Raw genomic sequence first — 22,181 nt, 5'->3', positions numbered from 1 at the left:
AGACTTAAACAGGTACCAAATAGAAAAGTGGTCACTGCAGCCAAATCGCTTTGTAAAGCTATCCCATGCAAAATGCTATTAAGCAATTAATACAGCAGTATGATTAAAGGGACCTAGCACCGACTTACTGTATTAACAGGTGAATAAAAAAAAATAAAATAAAAAAAATAAAATAAAAAAAAGCAGGTTTTCTATTTATCTGTAAGCTAATGCCTATTTATTCTTTCTTACTGGATGTCTCACCAAACAGACTATTTGCCTGCTTTACTAATTCAATTGCTGTCTTGCCAAGCATTAAATGCATGTTGCTATTTTCATAGTACATTCTTGCCTGCTTTGCTAAATAGAAACCATTCAAAACAGGTAGTTAGGCACACAGTGTGTGATTTACTGGATAGAAAACTTTTTTTTTTCTTTTTTTGCAGAAAAAAGAAACCAAGGGAAAAAAAAACAAACATGCAGATGTTTTCCTGAGATAACTGCATTCCATGTATTGCAGAGCTTCCTGACACTCACAAGGGCACCCTATAGCCTTGTGATGCCACAAGGACCAGCTCTCACCACTTGGATGAGCCAAATGGAGTTCTGAGCCTCATGTGAAGCCATTCGCCTCTTTGTCAGGCTAACTGCCCAACAGTTTAGCAAGATAAATCAATCAACTGTGCAGTCAAATGAGCACCAAATCACAGCAAGGGGAAAAAACAACAGTATGGAGTGTGGTGTTAAAAGGCACTTGGTAGTGGATATGAAAGAGAAAGTGGAGACCTTCGACAGCATGATTTGTTAATCAGCTCTGCCACTCTGTGAAGCTTCACCATTAATTAGGACAGGGAAAACAGAAAGAAATAGAGGGGTGTATCTTTTCATTTTTCCATTGGCCACCTCACAATTTTACACATCCTGAAGTAAGAAGTATTGTACTTCTGCAAGACGAATGCATACAGTGCTAAAACCAGATCTTTTATTCCAGATGTAAAAACAAAAGGCTTAAGTCAATGTTACGATAGAATCTGGAACACAGGATAACAAAAGCACTAATATCCTGGCTGGGAAAAGTATTAACATGTCTCTCTGCCTTTGTTTGTTTCATTGTCCACCTCCTCCCCAGTTTTCTATGTGCTGCTGCCTGGATGAGGGAAGTGATGGGAATCAGGGTGGGAAGGAAGAAAGTCTCCCTGACCAATCTCACTTCGGAGTAGAACCTGCAAATGAAGATCCTGGAATAATCCTGATCCCAGTGAAACCACAACATTTTCTCAAATGCTTTTTGCAGCTACTGCAACAAAAGTATTTCTTTCTTTTTTTTTCTTTTCTCTTTTTTTTTTTTTTCTCTCTCTTTTTTTTTTTTTTTTTTTTTTTTTTCCTTTTTCCTGCAGTCTTTACATCTGTAAAGCCGTGTTGGTTTGTTTGTTTTAATTTCCTTCTGTTGCTTACTTTTTCCTGTAACTTCTATTCCTTTCTACCGTTTCTTCAAAGTCCAAACCTTTAAGACATAACAGCCAAAACAAAAGTGAACAAACAAACAAACAAAAAAAAATGACAACAACAGCAAAACCCTCATAGCTATGAGAATAAAAAGCAAGTTCCTCTTTATGTCCAGCCTGTGGGACATTTCAGGACAGAAGCCAACCATAACAGCAGGATTTTACATAATGCAGTGCACTTTGCTTCTAGCGTGAGGATCCTCCATCTTTCTGACACAGACACTCTATGTCTAATTTCTCAACCTTCTGGAAAGCCTAAGAGTGCTTTTTCATCCCATGTTACCCAGCCATTATATGTATAAGGCCACGTGTGAAAAGCACCCCTTGCTCTGAATCCTACACAGAGCATGAGTTTCCTTACACAGACTCGCCGCCCAGGAACTCCTCTCTTACCTCCTTTATTTCTTACAGTGTTAAATGGCTCCTCCTCACCTGCTCTGGTGGTGCAGTCATCCCGAGCCACTTTTCAGAGCAGTTCAATCCCTCCCAGTCACACACCCCAGAAAGCCCCAGCCTGGCTGCCATTCTCCACTCACACACTCCTGAGGGTCAATCTGTGGAGCTTTCTGTGGGAAGAGGAGCTTGGCTTTAAGCTTGCACCATCAGCCGTAAGCTGAAGGTAGCATTCACAAATACCTGTCCTGATGACAGTACTCTATACACCTGCATCATTCCCAGAAGTTAAGCTATCATTGAGATCTGTGTATTGAAGAGAAGTTATGATTTTCCTACAGCTCCTGACCCATTATCTGTCTCCAACCATAAACACATAGTTGCAAAGTTTCTCTTTTAGGCAATTTTAAATAGAGGGGAAAACAAAACAAAACAAAACAAGAGACTCGAACAACATAACACTCCCTTTAGCTATAAAAAGGATTGGATGGTAGCATAAACCAATCACACAAAAGAGAAATAGAAACGATAAAGACTTGCTCTGCCATGCCGCTACGACTGCATGTAAGATGTTTTGTGCACTTATAAGTGCTGCCACTGCAATAAAAAAGATGCATTTAGGATAACAGTAATCTTGGAGGCTTTCAGGAGAACCTGTAATAAAGGTGGAAATGAGATTCTTAAGGCAGAGTTCTTTTTGAGATCACCTGTGGAAAAAAGCAAATGTGTACAGTACAGGACAACTTTCAAAATGGGATCATTTCAAGACTACACAACCTTGACAGTGTCCCTCTTTAATGGAAATTAAATTAAGTAAACCTTCATGCTATTTGTCACAGAAAATAATAAGAAGTAAAATGATATATACTGTCCCATCTATTCAGACATAAAAGCACAGCCATCACACAGCTGTGAGTGAGTGCCTACAGCAATAGCAAATTGACCACATCACATGCACTAAGCCATCTTTTTGACCATCGAGAGCAATTGTATTATCTCTGATACACATACATAATAGGGCATACAGCAAAAACACCTGCGGAACTCAAGTGGACGTAAATTTACAAAATAAAAGAGTTTATCATATTGGAATAGAAAGAAGTAGACAACTGCTGGAAAAACTAAAGGCATCCATCATACCCTTGAGATTTGTATATTATTAAGGAGGGAGAAGCAATGAAGCAGATACATTTGTTGGATGGCTATAGCTGAAAACTTGTAAAGAATTCTACTGCCAAGGTCAAGAATAAATGATCCATGCAGCTAACAGCTAACACATTCCCTTCTTTGCAGCTAGTAACAAGCACAGAGGGGTTTATCTGGCATTCAGATAGATCCCAGATACATACAGAACCTGTTCCATTTGCCTATGGATGCAGGCCCATAAGATGGATTCAGAACAAACGGCTCCCTGCCAGTGAAAGGGGAAGATTCCAGCTGATCTCTTACTTTCTCTCAACCTCCAGCTTCTGAAAGAGAGTTCTGGAGCATTTCTATCAAGCAAAAAGCCAGTTTATCTCGGTGTGACAGAAGAAAATTAACACGGTAAGGGAGGAAAATAAATAAATAAATAAACAAACTTTTTATTTGGTTATGACATAATATTTGTTATCAGGTGAGAATAAAAGTTTCAGCCAACAGAAGGATACAATACAGTTAGGAGCAAGGAAGGTGAGGAAGGGTATTAGTCCACCAGTTCAGAAATCAGACATGTCCAGAGAAGCTTCAGTTGAAATAAAGATACTAATTAGCAGCTGGCTCTGATGCCTTCACCAACACTAGGCTGGAGTTACTCTTTCTTAGTTGGTGGTAAAGCCAAACCATCTGTTAGAGATTTTCTTTAATTCTCAGAGGAAGCTGTGCAAAACCTGAGTTTCCTAAAATGCTGGAAAGGTTAATTCTGCATCCTGAAAGGCATCCCTTTCACTATGAAAGGCACCAGGCACTTGTTTTCTCCCTTTCCTAGTTCCTCTCTTACTTTCCTACTAGCGAAAGATAATCCTGAAATTACCTGTCCCTTCCCATTCTTTCTCACCAATGCTTCCCACTTGGGGCCCTCTCCCCACATATTATATATTCTGGGGCACTTTCTGTTCCCCCAAATCCTTTTTGTGTATGACCTCCAGCTCTCAACAGTCTCATATCCTTCATGTCTCAAAGCCTCCATTTCTTTCCCCAAATTAGTGGCACGGCAGACCATAAGCCACCACTTTTTACATGGCAAAATTTCTTAAACACCTCAATTATTTTCTGACTCATCCCCAAGACTCAGCATCCCTCATAAAGACTTGCACAGGTCTATCTTCCCCCTTATTACTGGACTGCATCACTAAGTTGCTAATGGCCACCGTGACTTCGTACCTTTCAGGGGAAATCAGAACAACAATTCTCTATTAGAAATCTAGGAAGGGCTATTTCTTGGACTGTCAGCGTATGAAATTGTTTCAGTTTCTACCAATGGGAAATCTTAGAAGTAGCCCTTGTTATAAACATCAGATGGAATGGTTTGCTGTGGTACTTGAATAGAGGCCTCTATTGTGAATTTAGTACCGAGACCAGTAATGTGCATTGTAGTCCTAAGGTAAAGTGGTAGACAATGAACAAATAAATATGATTTTTATGATCATTTAAACCGTGTGATTTGAGGTTGCTCAATTTCCGTTCTTCATCTGAGCCAACCACTGGTTTCAATATGAATATATACATCAAAATATGTATTAAAAGATCTAATAATCATTTAGCTTTTGAGAAATACTTTTCCTTACAGACAAAAAAACAGTTGTATCATTTTCCTAATATATATTTTTTAAATATATGATAAAACAAGTATTTTCAGTGTAAAAACATGTTTTGTTTTAATTTTTATCCTTTTAAAACAGGTTAGATGTGAGCATAATTAAAAGAAAAAAATCACAAACCTGTCCAGTTAATGAGGTCTCACAATGCATTAAAAAAACCCTTAAGTACAAAATAATTTAGTTTCAGTTGCAACAATTATATTAAGTGTTGTGGTTTGTTTTTTGTTTTTGTTTTTGTTTTTCCCCCAGTAGAAGGTATTAAAAGCAAAGAGTTAATCACATTTCCATAAACAATCATCGTATTTCTTGAAAATTTAATTCTCACCTAATTGAATGCTGTTTTCTATGTTTAGTAATACAGTCCATCTAGTCTACCTACTGTCCACAGCATCTTGCCTCATAGAAATGTTTTACATGAATTATGCTTAATTCACAAATTCGTCATACTGTGAAGAAGGCAATTACAATTTATTATTTCACAATGTAGTCCTCCATATTAGCCAGTGCTAAGACCATGACAAGAAGACAGTACTAACATATGATTCTAGCAGAAGAGCTTCCCCCCAGTTCTCATGCCCTGCTCTCTGTTTTGGTACTTATTTAGTAAAGCACATGATTCATTCAAAGCCCAGGAGTCATTTGCATTTAAATTATATGACTAAAAAATATTAAGCATTTTCTCATGTGTTCTATGAATACAGAATCTAATTTAGTACTTGCATGTGAGAAAGTTAACTTTTGCTGTCAGACAAAGTCATCGAAAAAAATAAAAATCCATATCAGTGAAGAGGCAAGAAGAGCTTCCTCGTCTATTAGGAAATGGGGATGAAAACACATCATCATGGAGATTTACCAGCTACTTAATGATGGACTGCATTTCTTCATGTTTCTGTCCTTCAGCACTGCCGCTAGCAAAAACACTATTATTTCCCCACAACTCCACTTCTGCCCATTGAAGATACAGAATTAACATACAAAATAGTTTTTTTTTTTTTTTTTTTTTTTTTTTTTTTAAGTAAAATTACTAAAACTAGTACTCAAATTTGCTTCTTGACACCCAGAATATAAATCTGAAATGGTCAACAACCACAGATCACAGCGTCTTAGAGACTATCGAGCTCTTTCAAATGGATCTTGATGCAGTCATATGCAAAGATGTTTCAGAAGAATACATTTAAATTCTCCTTTTCCTCATTGCAGCACCACTTTCTGTTTGATCGGCTCTGTGATTCTCTCCCCACTAGATTTCTGTGTGCTGCAAACATCATGCCTCATGCTATGCATAAATGAGAATAAAATGGAGAAGCACTGCCTGACTGCATTTTTGCACAGCATCTGGCATGGGTGGAAGCCAGGGGACTTACAGTAACACAGATTAACTCCTCTTTGATCCCAGCTGCAACTGGCTGGGAAGTCCACTTGAGAACAGCATAGGGGAAACCTGCATTTTACAACTCCATTCTTGTTGCACACCAGAAACATGGCAGCTTCTCTATTCACCCATTTTATCTCCCAGTGGAAGTGGATTTCTCCCCATCAGCAGCCAGATGAAGGGCTCCAGATAAATTAATCGTATGTGCAGATGCTTGTCAAAAAGTCCATTAGCTTGCTTTCTTTTTATTCATTAAATCTGTTAAGTCACTGTGTCATCCATCATAATATTTTCTTCTCAAGAAGTGAGAGTACCTGCATCTTTCTGTATGTCATTTTGCTGAAGAAGCACTTCCAAGTTTCTCTAACATTTCAAGTAGTTTTGCAAACAAGAAAGGATGATATAATACATAAGCACACAGGATGCAATCCTGAAACACATATGCACCAAACATCTATTTTTGTCTAGATAATAAATACACTCATGCAAAATTGTATTTATTAATAAAGTAGTTCTGGTACTGGTTTAGCTGACAGAAGAAAAAAAAAATAGCCTCAGAACGATGGGAACTGCTGGCTTAGCAAGGATAACCAATGAGGTGTTGAAATAAATTCTGGGTTTTCTCATTGTGATTTGTAAAGCTATTAACCACTCACAGTGCTCATGAATTCATTATACTCACAGACAGCATTCTCCAGCAATTCATCTTTTGATGTATTTAGGCAAAATAAGGAAATCACAAATTATCTAATGCAATATAATTACATAACAGAGAACATGCAAGCAATTAAAAGGTTCAAAATAACTGCAGTTGGAGCAACTTTGAAATACTCTCATCTGTATTTATTTAAATTGTTTTATTTCACAATGAATCTCAATGAATTCAACCCAGGCTAGATTAAAAGTGATCAGAAAAGGTTTAAAAGAAGCTTCTCTAGGACTACCTTGAAGATTAGAGCCAAAGGAAAAAATATATCTATCATTTTTCTAGTTCTAGTATTAACTCACTTGATAATTTCAATTCTCTTTTGGTATAAAGACTTGTATAAATCCCAGGCACAGAACTATATGCAACTGAACCACAGCTGCCCATAAAAGGATACAGAGAGAGCATTACCAGAGCTAATTGTGAGATACAAATCAGAAGCAGAAGGTTGGTGTACAGGATGATGAACCTAAGTACAAACTCAAAAACAGAACAACTTCTATTGGTGCATCCTGATACTTCTAGCTTCTCACTTGCACTGCCAACAATTGCAGCTGAAATAGATGACTCGCTGACTCTGGGGATGCAGAAATCTAAGAGATTATTAATAGATAAATAAATAAATAAATAAAATTCAAGAGATAAGAGAAAGTCCTAAACAGGAATCAAAAGCAGCCAAATGGTATACCACCACTAACACTGCTAACACCTTCTTTTCCATTCCTTTGGCCACAGAATGTAGGCCAATTTTTGCTTTCACCCAGAAGGCGTTCAGTATACCTGGAACCGTTTGCCCCAGGGGTGGAAACACAGCCCAACCATTTGCCATGGGTTGGTCCAAGCTGTACTGGAACAGGGTGGTGCTCCTGAACACCTGCAGTACATTGATGACATTATTGCATGGGACAACGCAGCAAGGGAAGTTTTTGAGAAAGGAGAGAAATAATCCAGATCCTTCTACCAGCTGGTTTTGCTATTAAGCGAAGCAAAGTGTAAGGACCTGCCCAGGAGATTCAGTTCCTAGGTATAATGCAATGGCAAAAGTATAAATACGGGGAGGCATGGCAGGTTGATCACCTTGCCACAATCTCACAATGATCATATGATATACATATAGACCAATGGAAACCTACTATCTCAGACACGTAGCAAACTGCATGAAAATTCTGTCAGTGAGTTTTTAGAAGGTGAAATAACCTTCCTAATCGTTAAGGATTTCTTGATGTAAATCAGGCAAAAAATCTGAACAGAGGTAGCAAAATATGTAAAACTGATACAGCCAACTGGAAGGAGAACCATTTTGTCACCAATCGCAATTCCAGTCCAGACCTCTATGTGCTACTTTACTCTGCTGCGCTGTGATAACAATGACAATGAAATGAACTCAACAGTAATCTGAGGAAAATGACTATAAAACACAGAGAGAATGTTGTCATTTGTGGAAAGACTGTAGAACCTCTGTTTGAAGCAGAATAGATAAGAAAATAATAGAAAAATATTATCCGGAGGCCTCTATTTGTGGTATGTCGATGCAAAAGACAATAAAGCATGCCAGAAAATTCACTATGAGATATTGTCTCACTGCTGTTATTGTTGTTTTTTTTAAAGGATCCAAAACTACGAAGAACAAATTCTAACAGCTTGAAGCTCTTTTTCATTACAATTATCAAAATATTTCAAATGCCATAGACAAAAACATGAGATGGGCAGAAATTACTTTCCCTTATGCACATTTTTTGTCTTGGCACATTTTTTATGTCACTACCTATTATTTTTATTGTACTTCCACAGGGAACAAAATACCAATAATAACTCTTTTACTGCTGAAATAAGCACTTCCAGTCTATTCTGAAATCTGTCATCACTATAGGATTTGGAGCAGTGAAAGCAAAAAAGACCTTTTGATACGTAGACTGCTTGCTATTCTTCTTTTCCTCAGGTAGTTAAATAACACTACTTAGACATTTTCCTTCAGCAACTTCCATTTTTCTTTCTTCTCTCACTTTCCCATTCTTGTAATTCTTCTGGGAAATGATCAAAAGAAAGAAGAATCCTGAAAGAGGTGATACCCTGGCCAATGATGAAGATGATGAAGAAAGCAAACAGTAACAATCAAATTTGTTAAAAATGAAGTAATGAATGAATAAGGAGTCCAGTGGAGGGCTACAAAGATAACAGAGGTCCTGGAGCATCTCCTAAATGAGGAAAGGTTGAGCAACCTGGGTCTGTTCAGCCTGGGGGAAAGAAGACTGAGAGGGGATCTGATTAATGTTTATAAACAACTGAACGGAGGTGGAAGGCAAATGGATGAGGCCAGGCTCTTCTCAGTGATGTGTTGTGATTGAACAAAGAGTAATGGCCTAAAACTTGAATGCAGAAGATTCTGCATTAACATGTGGAAGAACTAATTTACAGTAAGGGTGACGGAGCACTGGAAAAGTTTAAATGGAGAGGCTGTGGAGATTCCCTCTCTGGAGATAACTCAAGACCCAGATGGACACCTACTTGTGTGACCTATTGTAGGGAACCTACTTAGCAGGTTTGGATTCTGCCTTCCAACCACTGCAATTCTGTGAATCCGTGATGAAGCCTTTCTCTAAGAAATCATTATCTATGTTGTTTTAATGTATACGAGATGATACATATGATGATTAAAACACAGAGAGAACACAGATGCACCATTAAAAAAATCACATTCTAAAATTTCACATTAGAACATTACTAATTATTATGCACTCCCAAAATACGGACACATGGTCAATACCTCTTCAAAAGAGAAAGTAAAGGCGAACAAGTACAACATGTAAAGCCAACTTGAACTCAGTAGCAGCATTACCTTCTAGCATCGAAAAGATTAATTATCAGCAAGAATCTTGTACTTCTGTGTCACCTCCCAGTAGATCTGCATAGCCAAAAGCTAAGTCCCCACACAGCTTCAGTTATAATCATTGCTTGAAATACAACCAAGTCTCTGCCCCTTCTCCACAGTATCGTCACCCAAGTACTGTTATAAAATAAAATAAAAAAGCCACAAGATCTATCTAAATAAGTATTCCTTAATTTTCAATTCTCCTAAAAGAGAGAACTAACACAATTAATTAATTAATTAATCATTAAGATGCCTGTGTGTGTGTGTGAGTGTGTGTTTGTGTGTGTGTGTGTGTCAGCAGTTACGACTTCAAAGCCAAACTGACCTTTTGCTTACAAATTTAACTGAATTATTTTACATTACCAAAACCAAAATACTATCCTACATCACAGAATCATAGAATCATAGAATCACCAAGGTTGGAAAAGACCTAAAAGATCATCCAGTCCAACCGTTCACCTATTACCAATAGCTCCCGATAAACCATGTTCCTCAACTCAACATCCAGTCATTCCTTGAACACCCCCAGGTTCGGTGACTCCACCACCTCCCTGGGCAGTCCATTCCAGTGCCTGACCACCCCTTCTGAGAAGTAATACTTCCTAATGTCCAGCCTGAATCTCCCCTGCCATAGCTTGAAACCATTCCCTCTGGTCATATACCTTCACAGGAGAAAATCTCCCCTTACAGTCAATCATGTATGATAAGTATTGATGACCAAGAACTACCTGACATGTCATTTCATTTTAACATCACTACAAGACATTTCACAAAATAACAGAAAATCCAACTTATACATGGCATAGCTTTTGCTTCTAATGCCTCTACAGTTACACTTATTAGTTATACTGCTTTAAATGTAGTGTATATAAAGAGCTGGTAACATTGGTCTCTAAAATCCAACGTGCACACAAAATCAAAAAGCAATTCTGAGATCATCACAGCTACCACCAGTACTGAAATATTTCAGAGATCTCATGGGGTTATCATTTTCCATTGATGTCCATTCATTACTAAATCTTTATTTTAATTTCATCTTGCTTCTGGGGACAAATCCATCCTTATTAATAGCAATTACAAGACTTTCATTTATTGGGTAGTTCAGTTAGGCTTGTATTGCCCTTTAAATTAATCTTTCTTACTCCGGAGAACAGATTTGTCTTTCAGAAAATAAGTTTTCAATTTTTACCATTTCTACTCTTTCTCTTGGGATGCCAGACATTTGTAGTAACCAGATGTAACTGAAGGAACGGGGGCCATTTAGTCTGGGGGAAAGGAGGCTGAGGGGACAGCTTACTGCTCTCCAAAACCTAAAAGGTGCTGACAGAGAGAGTGGGCTTGGTCACTTCTCACTGGTGACAGGTGACAGGACGAGAGGAAATGGCCTCAAGTTGCACCAGGGTAAGTTTAGGTTGGATATCAGGAAAAAGTTATTCACTGAAAGGGTTGTTAATCACTGGAATAGGCTCCCCAAAGAGGTGGCTGAGTCACCATCCCTGGATGTGTTTAAGAACTTTTCGGATGTGGTGCTCAGGGACATGATTTAGCAGAGGGTTGTTAAGGTTAGGGTACTACGGCTGGGTTATGGTTGGACTCAATGATCTTTAAGGTCTTTTCGAACCTGAGTAATTCTATGATTTAAATCTTGACACTACTTCGCTCCTTATTTTCAGATAAGGAGATTAAGATGATTTATTACTCTACAGGCATGTTAGGTGAACATGGGATAAAAAAGAACTTATGCAATCATACAGTGAGTCACAGCAGGTACACAGAATTACTGTGATAACGATTTTACAATAAAAATAAATAATTAAATGAGGTGTTTTTTTAGGCTGTTTGATACTAAAAGCAACAAATAATACAGTTTAGATTGTAGTCTGACTGTACGGTGGAGTCTAAATTGCTTAAGAAAAAACAGTGTGCATACAACTTAAGAAAAACACCAAATTGTACTGAAAAGTATGCGTAATAAATGGAGAGTGGAAAAGAAAAGCTTTAATCTAAGTTCAAAATAGAATGTTGAACAAAAAAGGAACTTCTCCCCCCAAAATTATTGTCTTTCCAGTAAGTCATCTACCAACACTGAAGAGATTAACAATCTATTCTTGCAAGATATAATCATTACCCTTACACCTGGGGCTATCACTTGCTTTCTCAGAGAAAAAAAAAGAATATGGCAATTAGCACAAAAAATATGGTTAATCAGCACAACATTATATTTTCATGTATTATTAGATTGTGGCCATTAGCTTCTATGGTTTGAACAAAAGCACATAAGACTATGATCATCAAAGTTTTAGGAACATCTGGGTTTTTTTTTTATAAGTAGAAAGCTAAAAAGCTGAGCTGGCAAAAATACTTGGATTAGATTTCTGATGTTAACAGGGGAATATTTAATGCGCAGACACGGCAGCAACATAACGCTCAACTTTTGACAGTAATCAGTAGTATTTTTGAAAATACAATATTTCAAGCTACAACTTCATTGTTCCAAGTTTTGAAAATGTTAGGACTGTAGGGTTTGGGGATTAAGATGTGGCTCAAAATTTAAAAATGAAATTCGTAGAACTTTTTCTCCTCCAGAATGCTGGAACATTTCAGAGCCTCAACATAAATGTGAATGGAAATAACAACAGATTCTTCCTGAGATCTATTAATTCTTCATTAAGTTCTTTCTTTAAGAGAAATGTTACATCCTACAGATGTTGTCGGGTTTGATAATGTCATAATGACCTTAAGGTTCATTACGCTGAAAACGACCGCTTTGGGAAAAGAAGGAGCAGAACAGTTGCAAGTGCAAATTCCGTGAGTTTAGGTTCATAACTCCTTCCGTAAACACACTTTAGTGACTGCAGTTATTGAGGCATAAGTAAATACACTGCTATGCAATGCTATTCAATGGCTGACAAGTCTTGTTGCTGCACATTTGGTTGTTGCTACTCATTCCATGCCTTTTTATTACAAACTGTAAAACAACATCAGAAGCACAGAAGTTTTTCCTGCAACTTTAAGCACTGAATTTATTCAACAACCTCAGTGTAGTGTCTTCAATTTATTTTTGATTACCCACTTTGCCTTAGAATCTGCACTCCAAGGGTAGAGGCTAAACCATAAGCGCTGAATAAACATAACAAACAATAATTAATTCAAACAGCAAACTAAGAACTATACTAACTTGTGTGGAGATAAGCACAGCAGCTTATGTATACTTTATGAGCTGCGATTTTTTAAGGCTACTACAAAATATTGTGGGTTTTGGAGACGTGGGAGTGATGAGGAAAATGAAGGCTTAAGGCCTTTTTTACCTTTCAAAATTAACGTGCCATGAACTTCAGTAATCCTCTCCACACTTCGAGTTAAAACCATTCTATTTTAAGCAAAATCTTTTATTCAGTCATATGTCTTCAGAAATTAGTTATCAGATGAACTGACTTTATGTGTAACAGTCATGCCTTTTCCTCTACTTTATGCAGTGGCACCTCTGCAAGGGAAAAATTAATTACAGCCAACAGTTTTAATTCAAGGGGAATAATTAAAGGCAGTGTGGGGGAGTGAAAGGAAGACGATGCCATTTTCTAGTTAACTGGAGCATTTAAAGATTCACTATCCTATTCTTTGAGCCTAATTAAATATTTTAAAAATGGTTGTGAAGCCAATATATTCAAGCTATGAAAAGAGATTAAGATTTTGTAGCTTTTAAGCATAAACACTTCCACATATTTTTCTCTCATGACAAGTAAGTTAAATGTGTGGTCCAGTCAAAGAAAAAGGAAGTAGAATTTTGGGTTAATTTTAAATGCCAGCATTGTTAACATTTCTTTACTTGCTTAGAAACTATTTATGATAGAACACCAAAAGTTAAAGGCTGCAGAAAACAGACTGCATCTTGTACTTACTGTAAATTTACAGTTATTAGCAGTAAGTATATTGACAGTGACTACGGACAATTACTTTTGCCTTTTTCCTTTGCTTGATTTTACCTGAACTGAATCTAACACTGTATAAGTGAAGGCCATAAATAAGAGAATATCCTGATATCTCAGCAAGAAAACTGTGACCCCAGAAGTCCTCTTCCCTTAAAAATATTTCATTATATATACATGTAAAGTGTACTACATGAACTGCAGCTTTAAATACTGCCTGTATGATACACATTACCAAAAAATGACACACGTAAGAGATATTTTTCAGAAGCTATTATATATGTTGGATTATTTGAAACATGTACACATATATATCCACACACACATACATATACATATGTACATATATGTAAGATGAAAAATATCGGATATGAAGGGGACAGTCATTTCTGTATCAATTTCCTAGCTGACATCTATCAGATAATCTATTATTTATACTAAAAAGTCTAACATAACTTGTCCAAATGTTGTTTTTCATCCAATGTTAATTAAACTTTCTGAACATTTTCTTGAATATGAACACTGAGGCAAAAGTTTTGCCAAGCACCATACATGCAACTTCTAACTGCTGGACTGGATGATCTTAGTGGTCTTTTCCAACCTCAGTGATTCTACGTTTCTATAATTCTACGTTATACTGATTGTTTATTTAATTAGTTAGACTTAAAGAATCATTAAGACTGAAAAGACCTCTAAGATCATCTAGTCCAACTGTCAATCCATCGTCACCAGTTTGAGGAGAAACTCGAGTGAATCTGTGGATAAAAGTTCACATATCACGAATTACCTCAAGAATTTGCAGCCTGGCCAGTACGTATCTAACCATCTGTTTACTGTGTGGAGATATTTCCTGCTATGATTTGCCATGCACTCCTGTGCATTGCTGAAAAATAGATGTAGAGAAGCTATGAGCACATATTTGAGTGTATATATAGAACACACACACATTAACTTGACATATTTGATAAATCACAAGTATCACTAAGAAGATAAATTTTGAGGATTCTGTTCGAGTCATATATGGGAACAATTTTCATTTTATGGTTACATAAAAATCCAAATCACTGATCACATTTTAAACAACATATTAGTTTTACTATTCAAATTACTTTCAGGACTTAGAGAGTTCCATACTAATGTTAACGCAGGTCAATTTAATATTCTTGAAAATGTCAGAATATTAACACATACAATTAAATAATTCCTGGTTGACTGCTATATAATTATAGCTTAACAAGATATAGCTTTACATTGCAAAGACTTCTGCCTGTGTCAAAAATATATACTCCGAATGTTCATCTAAAAGCCTTGTTTCCTAAAAACTACCATTCTTTTCCACTTGAAGGAACTGTAAGTACATTTATCTCACTTTAGTTTGCAAACTAAAAGGATTAAGGAAGCTGCCAATACCCTGAATATATCTAAATTCAATAGGATTTGAAATCTAAGAGGAATTAAATCACAAAAACTTTTAGGAACTAGAAATAAGGAAATATTTTCGTATGATCACGTTAAATTCAGTGTTGTTTATTCACATATGGACTTACTTTCTGCAGGAGAAAAAAGAATGAGAAAGAGGCCTTTTTAGGTTAATACATAAGGGTTAAATCACTGTTGGTACATTAGAGCTCTTCTGAAGTTAGATAATGGTGCTTTAAAAAGCACTTTGTATGTGAAATTCTACATCGTCTTCAGAAAAATACAACTTAAATGTCAGTTCCTCACAACAAATGACTGTGGCTTTCCACAGATTCTGTTAATTTTAATGCTTTTCCAGGCCACGTGCCTAGAATGAAAGGGTTGAAATACTATCTCTTTCCCTAGGGAGATACAGCAGTGTTTTTCAACTCTGAGCAGAGCTCACTTTAATAATCCCCCCAACATCTGGGCCTGGACACCAAATCACACTTCAGATCTGCACTGCTTTTCAAGTTCTGCAGAGAGCCCCAAACTGTATATTCATTTGTGTTTTAGTGCAGCTGTTTCATAAAACACAAAATATCTCTCTAGCATGAGAATTAAAAAAAATCCTAATGCAACCATGGCAAACTCTCTTTGCTCCAACAAAAACATTCATTTCATGCAACTCATGATTAATTCTAAAGTCTAACAACAACAACAAAAAGCCAACCAGTTTACTTCATAAATTTTATGCTAGAACTTTGCCCATCTGATTGCAACATTTGTACAACCAGGCAGCTCCCATGTACTTACAATTTAGGGATAAATTTGAGGAATTATTTTCATATATTTCCCTCAGCTTCCAGATCTTTCATCTTTAGCACTTCCAAGAAATCTGTGTGTACACTTCATGTCTTCCAGCAGTTCAGTAACAAATGAAACCATGCAAAGCAAATTGCAAATTTCAGATGACATTACTAGAACAGTCATTTGGGAGAGAAACTTAAAACACAATGTTCTTTGCTTCTGAATGTCAGCTTTTTGAAGCTACCAACTCTCAAACTTTTCTTAAACGACAGGATATGCCATAATACTATTTACTGCAATTGATGGATACTAAGACTCCTGATTAGATTCCCAAACTGACACATGCCACCTTTCCACTCTAAACAGACTGCTAAAATTTGATGTCTATCACTGTGGAACAGCTACCTAGAAAGTATGAGTCAATGCACCCACAATGAGATAATGCCTCTGGCACTTCTTGTACAAAAATGGTGAATCTTGTAACATAAAAGTGCTTTTGAGCTCAACAGCAAGTGTTTCTTTTTGTTTGCATGCTTTTTAAAGTTTCTCTTAAGCACGTATGTTGTATGGTTAAGCCCACTAAAACTGAATTTATCTACTCTACAAGATTATTTGATACATGTATTTGGTACATTTTGTACATCCTCCACAGCCTACTGTATCTATTCTAATTTCACATCAGGTTTCTTCCAGGAGTTTATCACCTGCTGTTCAGATCTGTTAGCAACACCTCAGAAGCAAGTCTGAATAAAAATTAAACCATACTACAATTTATTACATCAGTACACTTGCATTTTACTAATAATGAATTTAATGCCTACAGCTAAATGCAATGGTAAAGCAAAGATGAAATTGTAAGGCAGTGTTCAAGTTTACAAATGATTATCAGATTTAAATCATGGTACAGAATCAGTTATCACAGTGCTCTCAAGATAGATATCTGAGAAAACACCCTTCTTTGCTAGTGGACAGTACAGTCAAGCAGCAGCTAAAGAAGAGCAATCAGGATCAAGTGCAGATGCTCTTGAGTAACAGTGATCTTGAGTAACAGGGATCAAACTATTAGCTCTGAGTATCTCAGTATGTTTTATGACTTTCATTCCTTTCAGAACAAAATGATTGACACTACAGTAGTGTGAATATATATATATTATAATAATAAAATATATTAGGTTCCCTCTTACAGCAATTAGGAACTTACCTACAGGAAACTAAGCTTAATACAAAGAACAGGCTATATCAATGGAAACTTGGTTAAACTCCTGGACGGGGAAAAGCCTACACTGTCTTCTGTTTACTAGAAAGATAGACAAAACACGGTCACCTTGCTCTTAGCTATAATGCAAAAAGTACGTAGATGAAAAGAGTCTGAGCTTGCCTTTTAAAGTTTCAGACAGAGGCAAAATCCATTCTGGGTCATAAAAGCCTGGTTCTGAATGGGCAAGGAAGACATAATACCCAGCTCACTATGGATCCTTATCTCCATGCTCATGTTTTTTTCAGTATTCCAAATGTAATGGGAGAATTCAGAAGATCTGAACCTAAATAAGCTAACTGCAGCAATGGAAGAGTATTCCAGAGTGCCTTGGTAAATACTCTGTTTTTTTAAAGCAGACTTGATCAGACTAAGCATACACTTAGATTTTGCATACAGTGTTTTTTTGTGCAAAACTCACCTTTTTCTTCTTTTTTTTTTTCTTTTTTTTTTTTTTTTTAATCTTTTATTGATGGTGGGTCTTCTTGTTTTGTTTTGTTTTTCCCCAGGCACTTCTTTTATAACAGAGGTCTGGAACAATCAAATTCCCTTTTCACAATGTGGGTTCAGAATTATTCTTAGCTACAGGATGGTCCTTTGTTACACAATATATGCTGCTAAGTGTCAAGACAGATTGGTTGACGTCAGAGAATAGACAAGGAGTGCATATAAGATACACTTCAGAGCTGAGAGAAGAAAACCTAAAATGACAGAATATTATCAACTTCTTCTAAAATTGAAGGTTGATATATTCTGTCTTGGAACAGTTCCTCCTGTCACATAAACATGGTCTAAAAATAAAAAGACGTAGTATGACTACACAGAGAAAAACTGGGTGCTAGCAATTGCAGACTGTATGTCCCTTCCTGTGCTGAGGTAAATAAACCAAGGCAACACACTTGAGACAGCAGTAAAGTCAACAGAAAAGTTTAATAACCTCAACACAGTCTTATTAAATTAAAGAGTCGAGATTATTTTCATCATGTTCAGCAAAGTGCTGTTGATACCAGGTTTGGAATGCATAGCAAATAATACAAGTACTCCTCAAGTAAATCAAGTCAATCAGTTAATTGCTGTGTATGCAGGAGATTCTATAATCTTATCCTAATCTTCTGGTATTGATAGACTTGCATCTTTCAGTGAGGAGTCTGTCTCACCACCATATATACTGCAGGTGTTTTGAATATGGCTGATTTGCTAGAGAACAGCCCGTTTGAAAAACTGCAGGTGACATGAACAGAGAGTAGAAAATTGCAAGGCTTGTGGAAATGAAAAGAATGGTGTAAGAAGCTTAACTTAAAATCATTTTGATCTCACTGCAAAACCATCTGTAAAACATAACCGTGCTTTATAATCAGAACAAGTAAGTCTTACAAATCAGGAAAAGGTACTTATAAAAATATATGGGACAATCTGATCATTGCCCAGTGTGCCTTGTCAGCACAAGGAAATGTTGTGTCTGCAGAGACTGAATATGATCACTCAGCTCCCATTAATTCAAGAATTTAACACGTCAAAGCATAATACTGATTTAATTATGCTCACTAGATATCTTGTGCAAAATGATCTTGATTTTTGAATGGTAAGAAGCAACAGGAAGCAAACTTATAAGAATTCTTCTTGTTTATTTATTTATTTATTTAGCTATCACCTTTCACATACCACAAAAAAGATATCTTTAAGATCCAAAAGCTCCAGGGTTTTATTTTAGGTTCTGAGTAAATCAAATCTCCGGTCTCTAGCTATTTCATGTGTACTTCACGTGTTATGTGAGCCATATGTTTGGGTAATTTCCATAACTCAGCTCCTTTTAAAAGCAGGTAATTCCTCTCCAGCAGTAGTACAGAGAGCTGTCATACAACCATGAGGCAGCCATGACTCTACAGCTTTGCAGCTTCAGATGACCTGTCATTACATTCTCTTGGTTTAGACTAATGATGTAACTGGCCTGGAATTGAATCAATACATCAGGGGCAAATTCATTTTGAAACACCTAAAGATATTCCTAAACCAACCACACAAGAAGAAACACACATCAAGCAATTTATGAAGCAACAAGGTAGGCTGAAAGCCCAGAATCTCTGTGGAATTAACTTATTCTTTTGAATCGCAGGTGAAGATCTGCCCCCTACGCTGAATTCAACAAAATTCAAAAGCAAAAAGGCAATCTGCAGTCCTCAGAAAATGGATCACCTAAATCTCTCTGAGTCTTTCTGGTTCCTGAAGGCGTGTGCCCTGCATGCCTGTTGAGATCTAACCTCAATAATGAAATAAACGCAATATTGTCAAATGGCTGTAGCATTTGTAGCAGGGTTGAAATCATTGATGTTAGACTTTTTCCATTATGTACTGGTTAGCAGTCTGATGACACTAATTAAGTTTTTATATATTTTCATCTTTTGGAAATACGGCATGTAAATTTGAAAACTAGCACCAAGAAACAAAAAGAGGAGTTGAAAACTGTTTTTATTATTAATTTTACAAGGGAAAGAATTAGCCTAGGAAGTGCACAGTTCAACATCGAAAACTGTGATTTATCATAAAAAGAAAATTGTTAAAGGTATGCCATTAATTTATCCACAGTTTGGTGCTGAAGAGGATGAATGCAGCAGTAAAATTCATACTCCCTTCTATTACGAAGCAAAATCAAGTGGTATTTTTCAATTTTCCCACATTTGATATCTAAGCATAGTAAGCATTTTATTAAGTCAATTCCATACAACCACCATCTAATATGAAACACATTTGTCTAGTATTCTTATAAAATAGCTAAATGGGAATAAATCAGAGTGCAGAGTTGCTTTACTTTCCATTTTGCTTATGAAAGCAAATATGAAAATGTAAGCTGATGCACACGTAGTCATTTGCTTCCTTACTCAAATGGTATTGCAACTCCTATGCAAAACTCTGACATTTTCCCATTTATATTACATACAATTTTTGAAGTTAATATTATAGAAGACCAGAAGCTTACAAAGAATCACGGTACACTTTAGAAGCTGCTGGTACTGTACAGAAAAGACGCCCATTCTGGATGATATAACCCATGAACTATACCAGGGTGGGCTTAATTTCTGCAGTTAAAGGCCAACAAAACTAAGCAATTTTTCCAGAATCATATTTTGATCTGTGTCAGACAATCGTGGTTTTAGTGCCCATCGTAGCTCCTCATTCTGCTCCTTAAGTCGCTTGCTATCCTCTTTATTTTGTTGATTCAATATATGCATTTGCTTGCGCTTAAAGCTGTATTCAAAAAATCACATTTCACAGCCTTCTGGGGATCCAGATTCAGGCATTCTGCTTTCCAGATGAAGAACTCTAGATTCTTGGCAGCAGTTTTTATAGGACTGCAGATTGTCCAACTTGTACCTCAGAGAAAAATGGAAAAGCTTATAATGATAAATGAGCCACTGGTCTCTTATATCCTTTCCTGCAAACATCATTACTTTATTTTGAAATCATACAGCTTAATGTTTCACTCCACCGTAACAATAAACCTATTCGGATATACTCACTTGACACAAAGAAAGCAGAAATGAACACCATGTGTCCTATTAGAGATCAGAAAAGTGCGTGGCTCATTTTAAGAGGTTACAGCACAGTATTACCAGTTTAATACCATTAACAGTCACGATGTCTGTCCTCCACAGAAAGTACACCTGTAATTCTCACTGGCTCTACCTCCTTTTTGCCCTGGAGAGAAGTTGTTATCACTGTTGGAAAGACAACTTTATGATAAGATTGATGAATGAAAAAAGAAAAATAAAGATGTGAGAACACACACTGCGGGAAGCATGATGGCAATAACAGCAATTTCAACAAAAGGATGTAGCACCTGAAAGAAAGTGAGATAGAACAAATACCAGGGAGGGAGGAAGGGTGGAAGAAAACAAAGCAAAAAGGGGAGAATCACCTCCATCATGATTACCTAAATGGTTTTTCACATAGTTATGTATTTCTTTAGAGATACACCATGGCTCTCCTCAAATCCTTTAACAGACATGGCATCCCAACAGTGACTTGAGCACCTGGTCAGGATTTTTCAGACAGGTGAATATCCTATTCAAGTAAAGAGTGTTTCAACTGCATAGAAAGTGTACCAGTTTTTCCATACACAGGCAACTGGTGATATTAAATATATTTAGGCTCACTATTAGAATAGTCTTGACTATAGATTATCAACTGTCTTCAAACTTTCGAGACTGAAATAAATTCAACATTTGAAACAAGAATCAAATCTTTTTTGGGAGCCAAGAATGAACAATATATAATGTGGCAATTAATATATACATTTGGAGTACAGCCTTAAGTCAGGAGAATCCATACTCCCTGATTTACAGAGAGAGACCGACTTTTAGCAATGGTAACATATTGAGGTAGATCATTTACTCATAGATCATATGCACTAACATTATGTGTTCATAACAGCACTCTTTTCTTGTCTTCTTCTGTAGCTGCACATCTGGAATAGTCTAAACAAGTACAACTGTTGATTATTAGGGAATAAATCCACGTAATGCAGCATGGATCCCGCACTGAGCCATTTATGAATGAAAGTTACCTTTAAAAACATCCATTAGTTTAAAGAAATCATTCATGTCTCAATTCTCAGCACTGGAAATCCTTGAGATAGGCTCAGGAACCTGAAAACAGGATTTTTTTAATGTATTCAATCTGTTCTCTCCTAATGAGAATTCAGCAACTGCTAATGCCTCTACAAACTCCAAATCCTGAAAATGTCACAAAATGATGCTTTATTTTATTCCTTCCTATGAAGAAAACTGTTTTTGCATAGAAAAACTAGAAAGATTCTATGGAAAGCACCTGCCTTCTAAATCTAGCTTTGCAATATCAAATACTGGAAAGTATACTCGCTGTTTCACCACATATTGTCTCCTAAGGAGAAGTCTTTCTCTTGAAAATTTGAAAGAAAGTTGTTTAGTTTGTTGTTGGTTTTTTTTTTTTTAATTTTTTTTTTTTGTTTTTTCCTATAAGCAGAGAATAGTTCAAAATGTTTTTTAAATAAAATACATTTTGTGCTTGTGCCATCTAATTGCAGTTCATAAAATACAAATGGCAAATAAAAATACAGCAAACACACTTCAATATTCCTACAAATATCACAGAATTATACAATCTCAGGCTTGCCTGAGTTGGAAGGCACCCCTAA

At 36.4% G+C, this 22,181-nt stretch overlaps 1 protein-coding gene across 6 annotated transcripts in view; it reads right to left on the bottom strand.

The window, feature by feature from the left end:
• LINGO2 (leucine rich repeat and Ig domain containing 2) overlaps positions 1-22,181 on the bottom strand; it is a 475,029-nt gene that overhangs the window by 339,991 nt on the left and 112,857 nt on the right. The window lies entirely within an intron of this gene.

The sequence above is a fragment of the Excalfactoria chinensis genome, chromosome Z, assembly GCF_039878825.1.
Source record: "Excalfactoria chinensis isolate bCotChi1 chromosome Z, bCotChi1.hap2, whole genome shotgun sequence".
Taxonomy (NCBI): Eukaryota; Metazoa; Chordata; class Aves; order Galliformes; family Phasianidae; genus Excalfactoria; species Excalfactoria chinensis.
The sequence above is the reverse complement of the archived record's forward strand: the minus strand, read 5'-3'. Positions and strand labels throughout refer to the sequence as shown.